This window comes from Mytilus galloprovincialis, chromosome 6 (genome assembly GCF_965363235.1).
Source record: "Mytilus galloprovincialis chromosome 6, xbMytGall1.hap1.1, whole genome shotgun sequence".
Classification (NCBI taxonomy): Eukaryota; Metazoa; Mollusca; class Bivalvia; order Mytilida; family Mytilidae; genus Mytilus; species Mytilus galloprovincialis.
The window spans coordinates 7,826,542-7,842,606 of NC_134843.1; the positions used below are offsets into that span (position 1 = coordinate 7,826,542).

The 16,065-nt window shown below is 32.0% G+C and overlaps 1 long non-coding RNA gene across 1 annotated transcript; it reads left to right on the forward strand.

Annotated features, from left to right (window-relative positions):
• The first annotated feature begins 10,280 nt into the window (after window positions 1–10,280).
• On the forward strand, window positions 10,281–15,373 carry LOC143077971 (uncharacterized). The gene is made up of 3 exons (XR_012978970.1): window positions 10,281–10,369; window positions 14,016–14,039; window positions 14,933–15,373. It is a non-coding gene; the product is annotated as an uncharacterized LOC143077971 (long non-coding RNA).
• The last annotated feature ends 692 nt before the right edge of the window (window positions 15,374–16,065 follow it).

The following is a 16,065-nucleotide window of genomic DNA, read 5'->3' on the forward strand; positions in this document are numbered from 1 at the left end:
AACTGTTCAGATGCCTAAATTCGAAGTATGTCCAGTGTACGATGTTTTGTCGATATTGTCAGCATCGCAATGTCAACTTTATGTTGTCGTTATTGTATTTACATTGTATCCTATCTATATGTGCTATACCTTTGTGTTTATACCGTTCAGATCGTATACACCATGATGTTGATAATATCGTGTCAACATCGTGTTTATGTTGTGTATAAAGAGTCTATACCTTTCTGTTTACATTGTTCACATCGTATACATCGTGATGTTGACGATGTCGTTTCAACATCGTGTTTATGTTGTATATCGACTCTCTACCTTTCTGTTTACATCGTTAACATCGTGTACATCGTGATGTTGACAATATCGTGTTTACATCGTTTACATCGTCAAAATCGTATAAATTTTGTGAACCTAATCTTTACCTTTGTGTGTACATCGTTCACATCGTATAAATCGTGATGTAATGTTGACAATATCGTGTCAATAAGCATCGTGTTTATGTTTTATTCAGAGTCTATACCTTTTTGTTTACATCGTTAACATTGTATACATTGCAATGTTATCAATATCGTGTCAACATCGTGTTTATGTTGTATATCGACTCTCTACATTTCTGTTAACATCGTTAACATCGTATGCATCGTGATGTTTACAGTATTGTGTTTACATCGTCAACATCGTTTGAAAGAAGAGTACCAAGTCTATACCTTTTTGTTTACATTGTTCGCATTGTATACATCGTGATGATAACAATATCGTGTCAACATCGTGTTTATGTTTTATTCACAGTCTGTACCTTTCTGTTTACATCTTTCACATTGTATACATCGCAATGTTTACAAGATCGTGTCAACATCGTGTTAATGTTGTATGTAGACTCTTTACCTTTCTGTTAACATCGTTAACATCGTATACATCGTGATGTTTACAGTATTGTGCTTACATCGTTTACATCGTCAACATCGTAAGTTTTTTTTTTAATTAATACTGTTCAATAACGTCTGTAGATTACATTTAAACAGTTTGCATTCTTTTAACAGCAGAACAAAATCATGAAAAAAATTGTGATGTTATAACTCTAACTTGACACAAATAATGTTTTAAAAATTGTTAATATGACAATGTAACCAATGTAAACACGATATCTTTTCAACAATGAACACATCACGATGTTAACGATGTCAACGTTGTAAATAATATATAGGAGTTCAAACAATGTAAACGATGTTGACTCGACATTGTGTTATCATTGTGAACATCGCGATGTGAACAATGTAAACACGATATCTTTTCAACATTGTATACATCGCGATGTTAACAATGACAACGATGTAAACAATATATTACGGTTCAAACAATGTAAATGATATTGACAAGATATCGTGTTAACATTGTAGATATCGCGATGTTGACAATATTTAATACACATTGTGCACTGGACATGAATGCTAAATTCATCACCTGTGATTGGTAGGACTTGTGTTGTCCTGTCTTTAGATTCTTGTAGTGCTTTGTGGAGTTTGTTGTATTCTCGTATATATATTTTTTTCGCCATGGGGTTTCATTTGACGTGTGGTGTTTCCCAATACAGTATGTTACATTTGTTGTTTCGTTGCTTTCTTGGAGCTTATGTGTTTCCCTCAGTTTGAGTTTGCAACCCGCATTTGTTTTCTCTTAATCGATTTATGACTTTCGAACAGCAGTATACTACTGTTGTCTTTATTTAAAACACACATCAATCGAATTTATTACGATTAATATGTTTTAGGTTTTTAACCATGACAGGTTTTTTTCCAAGTTTTCAAGGAAATAAGTTTGGAAGATCTTTTATAAATTCTTCTACTTGATAATTAACTTCAGTTTAAATCATGCATCATCGGATACTTGAAAAAGCAAAACTGATGAATTTCCTTAAAGTATTGCGCGAATGTATGTAAATATTAAAAGAATCCTTAGAATCAATTACGACCAATTTCTCAGTTGAATAATTGTGCTTGCTACATTCAAGGACTTAGAAAACGAGTGTATGTATAAAAGCTACAAGTCACACTAAGCAGAGCAGAATCATCATTGAGAGTTCAAATAAAAATATAGAAAAAAATATTTCTTTTTTATGAAATTTATATAATTGCAACTAAATTCGATCTATGTTTATGTAATATCTTGTCCTGATGAATATGTATATACATATATTACATTTCAGAAATTACAACAGAAAAGACATCAGCTAACTTTGATCTGAATACGCCTCATACTAAAACAGACCCTTTGGCATATACAAAAATTACAACGCAAGAGACACCAGCTAACATTGATCCGACTACGCCTGGTACTGATACAGACCCTTTGTCATGTCGCTGTCCTTGCTCTCTAGTTGGACAAAACAAATGGGGATATTTACGTGATCTAAATTTGTCTTTGGCACAATTAGAGGAGATATTGAAACCTGATTTAGATATATTGCAGAAACTTATTGCGATAAACAAGACAAACACTACAATGAATGTGCGTACCAAATATTCTGCAGCAGACGATCGTTTTTCCGCCGTTTCTATTGGATATGTAGGAGCTACAATTATATGTCTTGTTCTTGCCGTTTTTGTTGTCATGGATTTGATAGGATATTGTCGCTGAAATTGTTACGTAATAGAAAAGATTGTTAAGATGTTTGACATTCGTCTAATCGTAGATTGTTGTTTTTCAAATATTTGTGAGTTTAGATTGCCCCTTTGTATCGTCAACCTCTTTTGTGTCAAAAGAGGGACGAAAGATACCAGAGGGACAGTCAAACTCATAAATCTAAAACAAACTGACAACGCCATGGCTAAACATGAAACAGACAAACAGAAAAACAATAGTACACATGACACACTATAGAAAACTAAAGAATAAACACCACGAACCCCACCATTGTTGATGTATATTGAAATGGTACAATAAAGTTTTTTTTTGTAATCCTTGAATTATAAATTACAAAATTAGATTAATATGTTTATAAAATGAAATTATGCAGTTGTTCACAAGACATCTTATTTTGTATATCAGTATGCAATGTTTTCTTTAAATGTGGAATTAGCTGTCTCAGTTTTGATCATCGATTTGACCAATATTATCATGACTGATTTATAATAAAAGTCAAAAGGAGCACTGTTTATAGATAGTATGATATATCTTCAATTCGGTAATTTGGCTATTGCATATGGTCCTCAAATTGTCAAACAAATATGACAAGTACCATGAGAGCTACGGTTCTGTAGTTTAATTGCAAATGTTCATTAAAATGCAGAATGATAAGATATAAGGTAAATATTTTATTCACTGACAATAACAATTGATAATGTGATTATCTTCAGTTGAGCCATACTGTAGTTAAGGTAAAGGTGCAAAAGATACCAAAAGGACTGTATAACTCATAAGTTAAAATAAATAAACTGAAACATGTTTAACCCCGCCGCATTTTTTGCGCCTGTCCCAAGTCAGGAGCCTCTGGCCTTTGTTAGTCTTGTGTTATTTTAATTTCAGTTTCTTGTGTACAATTTGGAAATTAGTATGGCGTTCATTATCACTGAACTAGTATTTATTTGTTTAGGGGCCAGCTGAAGGACGCCTCCGGGTGCGGGAATTTCTCGCTACATTGAAGACCTGTTGGTAACCGTCTGCTGTTGTTTTTTCTATGGTCGGGTTGTTGTCTCTTTGGCACATTCCCCATTTCCTTTCTCAATTTTATGATAACACCAACGTTAAAAAAGAACAGACAAACAGACACATCAGTACACCACATAAAACAACATAGAAAACTAAAGACTGAGCACGGTTAGTATGGATCTTTCTCTTTACAACAGGGTACATCGTTGGAAGAGTGGTATAAAAAGCTAATGGAAATAAAATTCATGAAATATCATTTTTTTAACTCTAGTGATAAAAAAAGGTATATTACTAAATTATAAACCTTTCATTTTTGCAGGAATAACAAAAGTTAAACATTTAACGTATGAAGTTATTTCTGGTTTTCTGAAATTCATTGCAATCCAATAATTTTTTTATCTGAGAAAGATTCTGATCTGAAACATGATGATGTCTGCAAATTCATACATATTTGCTTGTCAGACTGCCTCCTAAATGTGTACAGTTAATCAATAAAAATATCAATCCAGTTTCAGATAATTTTGAAATAACTGCAGATTTTGTTTTTCTTTTCTGTTGAAGATAAAGAAGTTCCTGTGCCATGAATACATAACTACATAATATGCATTTAAAAATTAAATATTACAATATATGAAACACTTAAAAAATAACACATATTATAATTAGTTATCAAAAGTAACAGGATTATAATTTTATACGCCAGACGCGCGTTTCGTCTACAAAACAATTAAAACTTACGCACTAAAAATATAATTACACACAATACCTCTTTCAATAAAACATGTGATGTAAAGATTTTGCTATAAATGATAGAATATCATCATTAAGAGAAAAAAAACAAATATCACGAGATTTCTTATTAAAAGAAGTGTTTTTCATTCTCAACACAATTATCTTAAGTACGCTTATTTAAAGGAATTTTTTATGTATCTACCCGTTTCAACTGCCAGTGGTAAACAACCACATCTTAAATTAGACAAAACACGTCTTAAGTTTCCTGCCTATAGCGATCTAGTTCTACATAAGAACTTAATTCTATAACATTTTTAAACTCCCTATAAATACGTAATTTATTACCATTACATTCATTTCTGTCATTGAACAATTTTTCAACCCACTCATTCTTATCTATTTCATAGAGTTTGAATTTGATTTCCTCCAGCCTATGCTTGATAGAAAAAGTATCATTTATTACAGTCAACTTTAGGTCTAGTTATGTTTTAATTACGAAAATAAATAACCTTTGTTTTTTTTTGTATTCAATATAATTCTCCATTTCCTACACTAGGTCTTTAAACAGTTCAACATTTTTTTGTAATTTAAAAGTGGCGTTAAAACAGAAAATCAAATATTCAAAAATAAGAAAGAAATAATGTGTGTGTCATTCATAGTTGAAGTTCTGCAAATTCAACAAGAAAATAGTTTTATAGATAAACGGAAGTACTCATGATTTCTCTTTTTATTATCATAGATTGATTAGCTTTGTTTTGTTTGTTTTTATTGTTAGTTTATTATTGCTTTTTATACTGTTATTATTGAATTATGTGCCTTTCCAGTACTGGTATTGATTGTATGTTTTCTTATGTATGTTTTAATAAGCTTTTTTGTTTAAGATTGTGGATTGAAAACTAAGAACTCAATTGCAATCGCCGCATTGTAATGTGCCTGTTCTAAACCTCATCTAGGATACAAAGCTTATCAATTGATAATCCAAATGCGTTTTCGTTGAGCTGCGAACATTTTAAGAATGAAGCGCTTCCGCGCTTCAATCAAAATGTACTTTGGTCAACGCTTTTACAACCCTATGAATTTACGAAAAGAATCATACAATTCTTAAATGATTATAAATTGTCGTAACTTAACTATATGGACATGTAATGGACAGATGACATGCTTTTATATAGAATTGAGAATGGAAATTGGGAAAATGTTAAACAAAAATGGAAACCCGACCAAAGCGCAGAAAACTTCCGAAGGCCACGAATGGTTTTTAACTCGACTAGAAAATCCGGCATCCTGATTCGGGCTTCAACTTGTCCCTTAACAAAAAAGAGTACTAGTTAAGTGAAATTAGACGTCACACTAAGATCCAAAACATATAAATGAACTCAAATTACAAAACATACAAGAATGACATAGGCCAAAAGCTCTTGACTTTGGTCATACGCAAAAATGCCGCATTTATTATATTATAATTCATGACTTGACAACAGTATCGTTACTATACCCATTCTTAGTAGGTCTGTGTCAAGGTTTGGTAGTAGGGCTTTTCATCAGAGGGTAAAATAACAAAATGCTCAAAGGAAAAATCAAAACGGCAAGTCTTTAATCAAATTACAAAATCAAAAGCATGAACACCTCAAGCGAATGGATAACAACTGTAATATCTAGACTTGATATAGACTTAAAGTCTGCAAAATCCAAAAAACATGCAGAAAAAAATGACTATGATTTCAACTCCCAAAAACCAAAATAGAACATGATTGCTAGAAAATGCACATATTTTACTCTTTTACTTTGTTCCTAACACGTTTAAAAAATAAAATATATTAACCTTTGCAATTCGAAATACGAGGCGAATCTTTTTATCTTAGATTGACATTGGTATCCCAAAGGGGAAGGTTTGTGCAAACGTGAAACTAGATGAACACCACTACAATTTTACTGCTTAACAAAGTCAAGTATTCTGGGTCGATGCCACTGCTGGTGGACGTTTCGTCCCCGAAGGTATCACCAGCCCAGTAGTCAGCACTTCGGTGTTGACGTGAATATCAATAATATGGTAATTTTCATAAATTTCCTGTTTACAAAACTTTGAATTTTTCGAAAAACTATGGATTTTCCAGGAATAGATAACCTTAGCTGTATTTGGCACACCTTTTTGGAATTTTGGGTCCTCACTGCTCTTCAACTTTGTGCTTGTTTGGCTGTATACCTATTTTGATCTGAGCGTCACTGATAAGTCTTATGTAGATGAAACGTGCGTCTGGCGTATTAAATTATAATTCTGGTACCTTTGATAACTTTGTCTGGACCTCTTAGTCTAGTATTCTGTGATTGTTTATATGTTTGTTTGGGTGTGGTATTTTTAGCAGTCCTGTTTTAATTGTACTGTGTCCACGTAGAATGGTCATAACAAACCTTTACACGGATGAGTGCATGCGATGAGCTATTATATATCAAAAGGTGTAGTTAGATATAGTTTTGATATAATAAGATTTAATAAATGGAAACTGCCTACTTAAACTACAATGAGGTTATAAACTTGTAAAGTGTAGGTAAAATCATAGATCCAGTAACAATATCTGAGTTTTCGTACTTTCTGTATTGTTGAGTATTTATATTATTTTTCCTATATCAATGTCATTAACATAAACAAAAACGTATTTGAAACTATAGATGCTGGTATATTTGGAATGTTCTTATTATTAAATCGATACACGTGTTTTATAATAGTAAAAACAAGCATGACAATTTCTCTATTTAATTTTTTTATAGTAAATATTGTCGTTTTGTTCTGTTGTTTTTTTTTCTGTTCTTGTTTTTAGGGGGGTCTCGTTGTTTTGAAAGTCCGTCAGAACACTTCTTTTAGAGATTTAGCAGTCATCTTATTGCTTATCCCTTATATCTTTAATTGATGTAATTGATGTATCAAAGTTCAATTACACCAAGTTGCTAATGTTTTCATATTCAATGTTATTGCAACATACTTTGGTAGACGAAACGCGCGTTTGGCGCAAAAACAAAATTTCAATCTTGGTATCTATGATAAGTTTATTTATACAGAGGAAAAGGTGAACTTTAAAAGAGACTGCATTTTTACCGAATTGATAATTACCAGATGACAAAGACGTATAACTGGCAGATAGAAAACGCTCTACACAACAGACGTATGAGAAGCAAGGGACAATACCTAGGATTGAAATGAGGCGGGTCTCGGTTATCGTTTTCTTTTTATATAGATATAGGAAGGTGTGGTATGAGTGTCAATGATACAACTCTCCGACCAAATCACAATTTATAAAACTAAACCATTAAAGGTCAAGATATGGTCTTCAATGCGGAGTCACGGCTCACACTGAACGGAAAGCTATAAAGGACTCCAAAACAAATACTAGTGTAAAACCAACGGTCTAATCTATATAAACAAAAAGGAGACACGAGAAACACTTATGAACCTCATCAACAAACGACAACTACTTAACATCAGATTCCTGACTTAGGACAGGAGCAAACAATTGAGGCGGGTTTAAGATATGGTCTTCAATGCGGAGTCACGGCTCACACTGAACGGAAAGCTATAAAGGACTCCAAAACAAATACTAGTGTAAAACCAACGGTCTAATCTATATAAACAAAAAGGAGACACGAGAAACACTTATGAACCTCATCAACAAACGACAACTACTTAACATCAGATTCCTGACTTAGGACAGGAGCAAACAATTGAGGCGGGTTTAAGCGGTTTTGTTTAGTTTAATGAAATTGAGAATGGAAATGGGGAATATTTTATTGAAACAACAACTGGACCATATAACAGACAATAGCAGAAGGTCAACAATATGTCTTCAATGCAGCGAGAAATTCCTGCACCCAAGGCGTCTTTCAGCTCTGACCCCGTCAAAATATATATACTAGTTCAGTGATAATGAACGCCATACTAAACTCCACATTTTACACATGAAACAAAAATTAAAAATAATACAAGATTAAAAAGGCCAGAGGCTTCTGACTTGGGACAGGCGTAAAAATGCGGCGGGGTTAAACATGTTTATGAGATCGCAACCCTCCGCCTATACCTCTAGCCAATGTAGAAAAGTAAACGCATAACAATACGCACATTATAATTCAGTTCATGAGAAGCATATTTATTTTGAGTGGATTGGGAAATAAGTTTTGCAACTCATATAAATCCCTTTCCACTTTGCTGGTGCGAGTGCTGCCTTGCAGCGGCATTAGCCTGCTCTTTTTGAAATCTACAAGGGTATCTTTAACGTGCAAGAGATATGGCTCTCTCATAACACGGGTCAGTCATTCATCGTCCCCTTCCGACGGACTATCATCATAATCTACGACGTGTAATTTAAACGTTTTTCATGTTCTAGAAGTTTCCGTTTCAGTGAGTTTCCCTTCTACAGTGTTGTAGAGGTTTCCGTGACAGCTATATTTACCAACACCGAATTTGACAGATCATGCATTAACATACTTGGGTTCTTTGAAGTTGTTGGATTGACATTTTGTGGACTTTAAGTGAATCGTTGGCAAACATAACTTTGCGTTGGCTTATCCATGAAACATAATGCAATGTTGAAAGTTGAATTACTTGAACATAAAATTTACAAATATAAGTCTCAATTTTCCATATAACTAGACTTAGTATACTACTGCCTATTATGATATAGGTTAAGTATACTATTTCATATAATGGATTTTAATGTCCTATATATTTATGAATGACATTTCGTTCAAAAACATCAAAAAGAAGGAACAAGTTAAACTTTGCTATATCAAGTTTTGAAGAAATATTTCAGAACGACTGACTTATGAGGTGGAAAATGTAAAAACTTAAATCGGTTAATTATTTTTCAAAATAAAAATAAATTTGAAAGAAGAAAAATACGAGTTCGTCAAAAACAAATCAGAATAACCTTCATCAAAGAAATATTCTATTGTTTTACATACGACTAAACGATGGTTTAATTCATGTAGAGAAAATATACATTGTGTGTCCTAAGACAACCTGCGTGAGTTTCCTTTGTACAAAAAACGTTTAAATGCGACTAATTACTAAATAATCATTTTTTTGAAAGAAACAATGGTAGAAGTTCGGCATTTAAACTATCATCGGAAGTTCGGCATGGTACTGTTAGAGATAGTACAACAACAACAAATAGACATTTTCTGCCAAAGGGGAATATTACAATAGTTGTATTTGGCATATTGAAATTTTTGGTCGTTAAGCCATTCATCTTCGTACTTCATTTCGCCTTTTGAACTTTTCTAATTCGTCGCTGATGAGTCTTTTGGAGATGGAACGCGCGTCTGACGTATAAAATTTTAACTACGTTAACTTTAATAAAATTTCAATCCTGGTATCAATGATGAGTTTATTTAATACCCATGATGACCTTGAAATAGCACATAACCATTGCTATAAAAGACGAGTTATTCAAACACATAAGAAATATTTATTTGCTTCAATAAATATCCTTAGGAAGATAAACAGCTCTGCAAATGTTCTGGTTTTATAAATCCATGACACTCTAATTTTCAAGCTTGAAGGTTCTTGGTGAATGTCAATCAAGAAAATCGGGATTTCATTTTGATACACATCTTGAATAAAAGTGAAATTGAAACAAAATACTATGCATAATTTAACACTATTTACTTACGTTAGAAAATTGTTTAATAAAGTCAAATACATGTATGATCTCCATGAAAGGGAAAAATAACTGCTGTAAATTGCAAACTTTTAGTATTTCCATGTATTTATTAAAATAAAGGTCAAGCTTAGTTAATTCCTGTTTTACGACTGATTTATTTTTGGATTTGAATGATATATTTATGTTTTACGTGTCAAAAATGAAAATGACACACGTGACGAAATATAACCAATGATAATTATCCTTCTTTCTTGCTACAAACTCGTTTTCATTCGGAAGAGTATAAATTTGTCAGCAGAAATTATCATATCATACTTGCAACATTCTGATCATCGAAATAGCTTCAAGTAAGTTAATTTTCTCTTTCATTTAACTTTCATTATCTTTTTTATGTTATAGCATTGTTAAAAACTATCTTAAGAATTGGGTGTATAATAGCAGATCGAACATAACTTTGTATCAAACGGGAAATGAAAATTGAATATCAGTTATCATGTTTAATCAAATTTTTAGAGAAAAGAATTTTTGTCGAGCCTTCTGTACATCTGTAATGCTGTATATAAACGGTACATATGTAAAGCTGTATAGAAACGGTACATATGTTAAGCTGTATAGAAACAGTACATATGTTAAGCTGTATATACACTTTTAATCTGTAAAACTGTATATAAACTGTGGATAGATATCGTATAACACAAGATCCAGTCGCTTTGATAGAATCTATATGTTAAGCTTATACACAAATTACAAATGTCAAATTAATGTACATTCTTACAAAGTTGCAGTTTATATGCAGCTTTTAAGATATACAGTTTGTATATTATAGTTTTACAGATGTACAGTTTATAAACAGCTTTACAGATGTACAGTTTATATACAGCTTTACAGATGTAGAGTTCATATACAGCTTTACGACTGTACAGTTTATATACAGCTTTACAGTTGTACATTTGATATGCATCTTTAGAACTGTACATCAAGATTACTTGTACTAAAGTAACTGAGTACATTCTGTCGGCGGCGGCGGCGGCGGCGTCCACAAATATTCTCTTTGTGATTAAAGTTTTAGAAATTTTAATAACTTTCTAAAACTGTCCTGGATTTTTACCAAACTTGGACAGAAGCTTGTTAATGATCATAAGATAGTATCCTGAAGTAAATTTTGTATAAAAAAATCATTTTTCCGTATTTTACTTATAAATGAACTTAGTTTTTCTGCCAGGAAACATTACATTCACTCTGTGGTTAAATTTTTTTTTTTAATTTTAATAACTTTTTTAAACTATCCTGGATTTTTACCAAACTTGGACAGAAGCTTGTTAATGATCATTAGATAGTATTGAGAGGAGTTTTTATTGATTTTTATTCTCATTTTTGTTGAGCGTGCGATTAACAGCAAAAGTAGGCAAGACACTAGGTTCCGTGGTACTCTTACGATTTTTTAATGGAAAATTTCACTCCTGCAATTGCAAAATTGTGGTATTTCAGCCTTTTTTTTTATAGAAATGAGGTATGACTGCCAATAAGAAAACTCGCAATTCAATTTACAAAGTGTAAAAAGTGCACCATTATAGGTCAAAGTATGGCCCCCAACACGGATACTTTGACAATCCTACCACATCTCCTTATTACTATATACAATGTATGTTCCGCCAAAATACAAAAAAGTTAACCCATAATAATGTTTTTACAGCAATTCAGTCTTTCCTTTTTTTACTTTCCAATCTACTAATGACCATTATTTGTTGAAATAACCAATGTCACGTGATAATCTTTCCATAGAGGTACACTATCAAAGATATTGATAACTACCCGTATCAATGTCGAGCATTTTCGAGACGTTCTGAGAAACAAAAAAATCGATGATCTGAAATGGCCTACAAAAACCTAACAATATATAGTTTAATTATGAATATATAGGTATATAAGTATACCTATATATCAGAACATTCACTGGAGTGATGCCCAGGGACAGGTTCGGGTAAGCTTTTGGATAAAAGGAAATAAATTTACATCATCCAAACGGCATCAATCATAAAACCAAACTTTTGTTTTTCAATCTTTTTGTAATGTAAATATACAGTCACGTATATTGGAGGATCGAGTTTTGTTTATATAAATATGATGTTCAAGATTATTGATAACAATCAATAGACAAAAACTTACACATTTTTTTTGCGCCTACATCAGCATTTTTAAAACTATTGACACTGACGATCTCTATTTGTTAAGCCGAAATATTTGTAAACACGATTTAATAACAACATTTTCGTATAATGCCATCTTATATTAGTACCGTTCTGCCAATTTTTAGACTAATATATTTTCCCCCTTATCTGCAAAGTATAGTCTATTATAGACGATCCGGTAAATAGTAAACTTGCTGGTTGGTCTTTTTAATAGACTTATATATAGAGAGAGAGGGGGAAAAGCTGAAAATGCACCAAATATTTATATTCAATATGAATATTTACATTTTGTCTATTATAATATCAAAATGTTCATAATGTTCTCCATCTTATCCTCCATAGTATCATCTCGGTTTCACTTTTATACATATTTTCAAGGATATGGTTGCTGGCGACGTCGTCAGAGGTAACGTCTATTAACGACATTATTATTTAGTCCTGAACGTACGCGTCATAATATAGCATAACGTAGGTTCTGTTTAAAACGAAAGTGAAAGTACATAATTAAAAAGAAATGCCTTCTAGATTCTCGTTTCAACTATTTAATATCGGATGGTATTTCTTAATAAATTCATGTTCTTTATTAATTCTCATTGGTTCCGTTGTATTATCTGAGCACTAATGATATGGAAAAATGAAGAAATTTTGTTGATTTGATCGAGCGCATCTATTAAAATGTTCGCTAAACGGGATTTTTTTGTGCTCAAGACTCGAATTTGCAGTCTATGTACTGTCATACGTTTTCTTATGGTGTTACCGGTTTGTCCAATATCATTTTCTTGACAACCCTTGCTTGAAAATTTTCCGATGCACATATAAAACTGATCTTGATTTTGAAAATATTTCCGGATTTAAAGACGAATTCGGTTCCTTCTGATAAGTATAAACAAGATTCACAACTTGGTCGTTCACATTTTTGTATCTTTAATTTTTTGGATGTCGTTTGCTTTTAATTACTTTGTGTGAATTAAATAATCCTTGTTTTGTGTGAAACCGGTAGGATACTATGGAGGATACTTTGAAGAACATTATGAACAATTTGATATTTTAATAGACTTTTAAATATTTAGTGCATTTTTAGCTTTATTTTTTTCCTATCTTGTGCACAGCGTTGACAAAATTTAATCTTCAATATATATTGCTTTGGCAAAGTTTTTGTTCTTCCCTAGCCGGGATTCAAACTCGTGTCTACTGAGATATCGTTACATCAAATCGCCTTGCACTTCATCCGACACGCTAGACCACTCTGCCACATAGGTTTCACAATAATAAAGCTTTCGGTGGCCGACTGTTACCTTTCCTTATCAGTTTTAATTTAGCGCCGTAGTACAGTACATGATATATAAGGCATGAAGATGAATTTGTTACAGATCAGCTGAAATATCTTTTGTTAAGGATTCTACAAATTAATGCAAGATACAGTCACAGACATAATTATATTTATAGGAACGTCTGAACCAGTGACAACTCTACATCATATTTGTCCATCAGATCACCAGCAGTGATGGTGATACCAGGCTGTGTACACTCTGTATATATAATTAGTCCAAACATGAGCCCAACAATGTTAGTTCTGTTAATTGGTTTCAAATCAAATTTACAGATCTATATATATATAATATCATGCCAAAATATACCGTCTATTATTATAATATAGTCTATTATTATTCTTTTTAGAGTGGCTCCTGTTTTATATGTGAATTTATAATTTGTAATTGATTTGTAGATTTGTTAGATATGAAACTTAAATCAAATCTTGTCTTGTCTTGTCTTGAATCAAATATTGATTTGTTTATATTTACAGATATTGACCTGGAACATTATGGGTGTGAGTATTTTGGCATGATAATTAATAAAGATCAAAGAGTTTAGGACTATCAAAATATAAACTATGCATTTCGTATAATTTATTTTTTTGTATTTTTCGTTGTTGCACACATATAGATAATTATTTCTTTTTTATCAGTTAGTCTTTTAGGTATATACTATGACATTTGGAGCGAGGTGCTTGCCTTAAGTTCTTAATTAAATAGTATATACATTTTCATACACTATCCATGATAGATAAATATGTAAAACAAATAAAGAACAGCAGTCAACATTGTGCATTATTATACTTCATGTTTAAATGTCATACTGTGAATGGCTGATACGCTGGAGATCATTTACTTTATCCCATGGCTGAGCGGGAGACAATTTTTTAAATGTCATCTTGTCGTTTATACCAATCAAAGATGACAATTTATTTCATTTACACCAAGTTAGTAAGTTTTTCATGTGACTGTCAAAATAAATAAAAAAAAAACATCTTGCTTCTTTTCTGATGATTTTTCTATTACCTGTAACATTGTTATTTACGTGAGGTCATAGAATATACTTTTAAAATCAAAAAAAGAAATTATCTGTATAAGACAATAATGATAGGACATTCAGTTTAATAAATTGAATAACACATAGCTTAGTACCCCTCGAAAAAGTATTGTCAACCTTGGCTTTGTTTTCTCGGGGTCACAATCTGCTCTATCACCCTCTCAGCTATATATCATTTGTATACTAATCTTATTCATAGTCGTTTGTTGGATATCTGATTCTGTGGACACGTTTGGGGGAATTGGAAACATTTGAGAAAATGAGAACGTTTAAGTAGGTAACATATTATATAGCATATTTTAAGACTCATATAGAGATCAAAGCGAATGTTCCTGATTTTGTTTTTTGCAGTCTTACAATGGAATATCGGGGAAATGGATCGGATTTTATATACAGAATCAGAAACGATATGCCTTTGAGATGACACTCAACTTTGAAGGAGAGAAAATAAAAGGCGAAGGGGAAGACGAGATTGGTAAATTCAGTTTTAATGGTACATTAAATTTTTGCACTGGTACAATACAGATTGAAAAGCAATACTACGGTAAACACACTGTGTCGTACAATGGCAACCTTTCTCGGGATGGTCGTTCCATAGATGGGAAATATGATGTTCCTTGTGGTGATTCCGACAGCTATATGATGTCATGGATGAAATAGCCTTTTTCGAATGCCTTAGACATACAGTGATAGACTATCTTACTTCATATAAACATTTTATGCCTTTCCATATATGAGCTTAACTGTTAGCTGACACAAATTTTTCTCATCCTAATAAAACTGTTATATTAATCGATTCCTTTTTTGGCGTGAACCCTCATAGGGGTTCATGCCTCTATATTAGTGAGTTTTTGGATATGTGTATGCTAAAACGTATATCCAAATTTTATAAGTCTTTTATAAACAATTTACAAGGCATAGGGTCCATAATATGTTTCTTCGTTTTGTATGAATCTTAGACGCCATCTAATTAAAAATAGAGTCGAAGACTGCCGACGGTGATATAATTGGTATGAACATTGATAAAGATATAAATTGATAATGAACTCGTGCATTTGGATTTTTTTTTCTAAGTTTGTTTAATTTCAGGTTGTAGGTTAAAAGTATATGTTAATCGTCGTTTTCATCTGTATGAAAATTCAGTTTTTTGGATCGAATCAGTCCATCAAATGATTTATCTTTGTTTCACTTTCAATGCTGGCATTTTCCCGTTGATAATTAAACATGCATATTTCATGGATAATCCATCTCTAGCTTAGGGTTTGAATTAATGGTCACATGAATAAGGATTCAATGAGGTCGAATTATTCAGTTGCAAGTGAATAACTAACTATTGACGTTTCTTAGATTATTTTGACAAAATTGAACCAGACTACACAGCTACTTTTGCATAGGTACTGTTTCTGTACTAAACAAATGCAGTACAGGAACTTTACTTTTAATATTTAGTACTATTTCTTTACTTTAAATCTATTGTAATATTT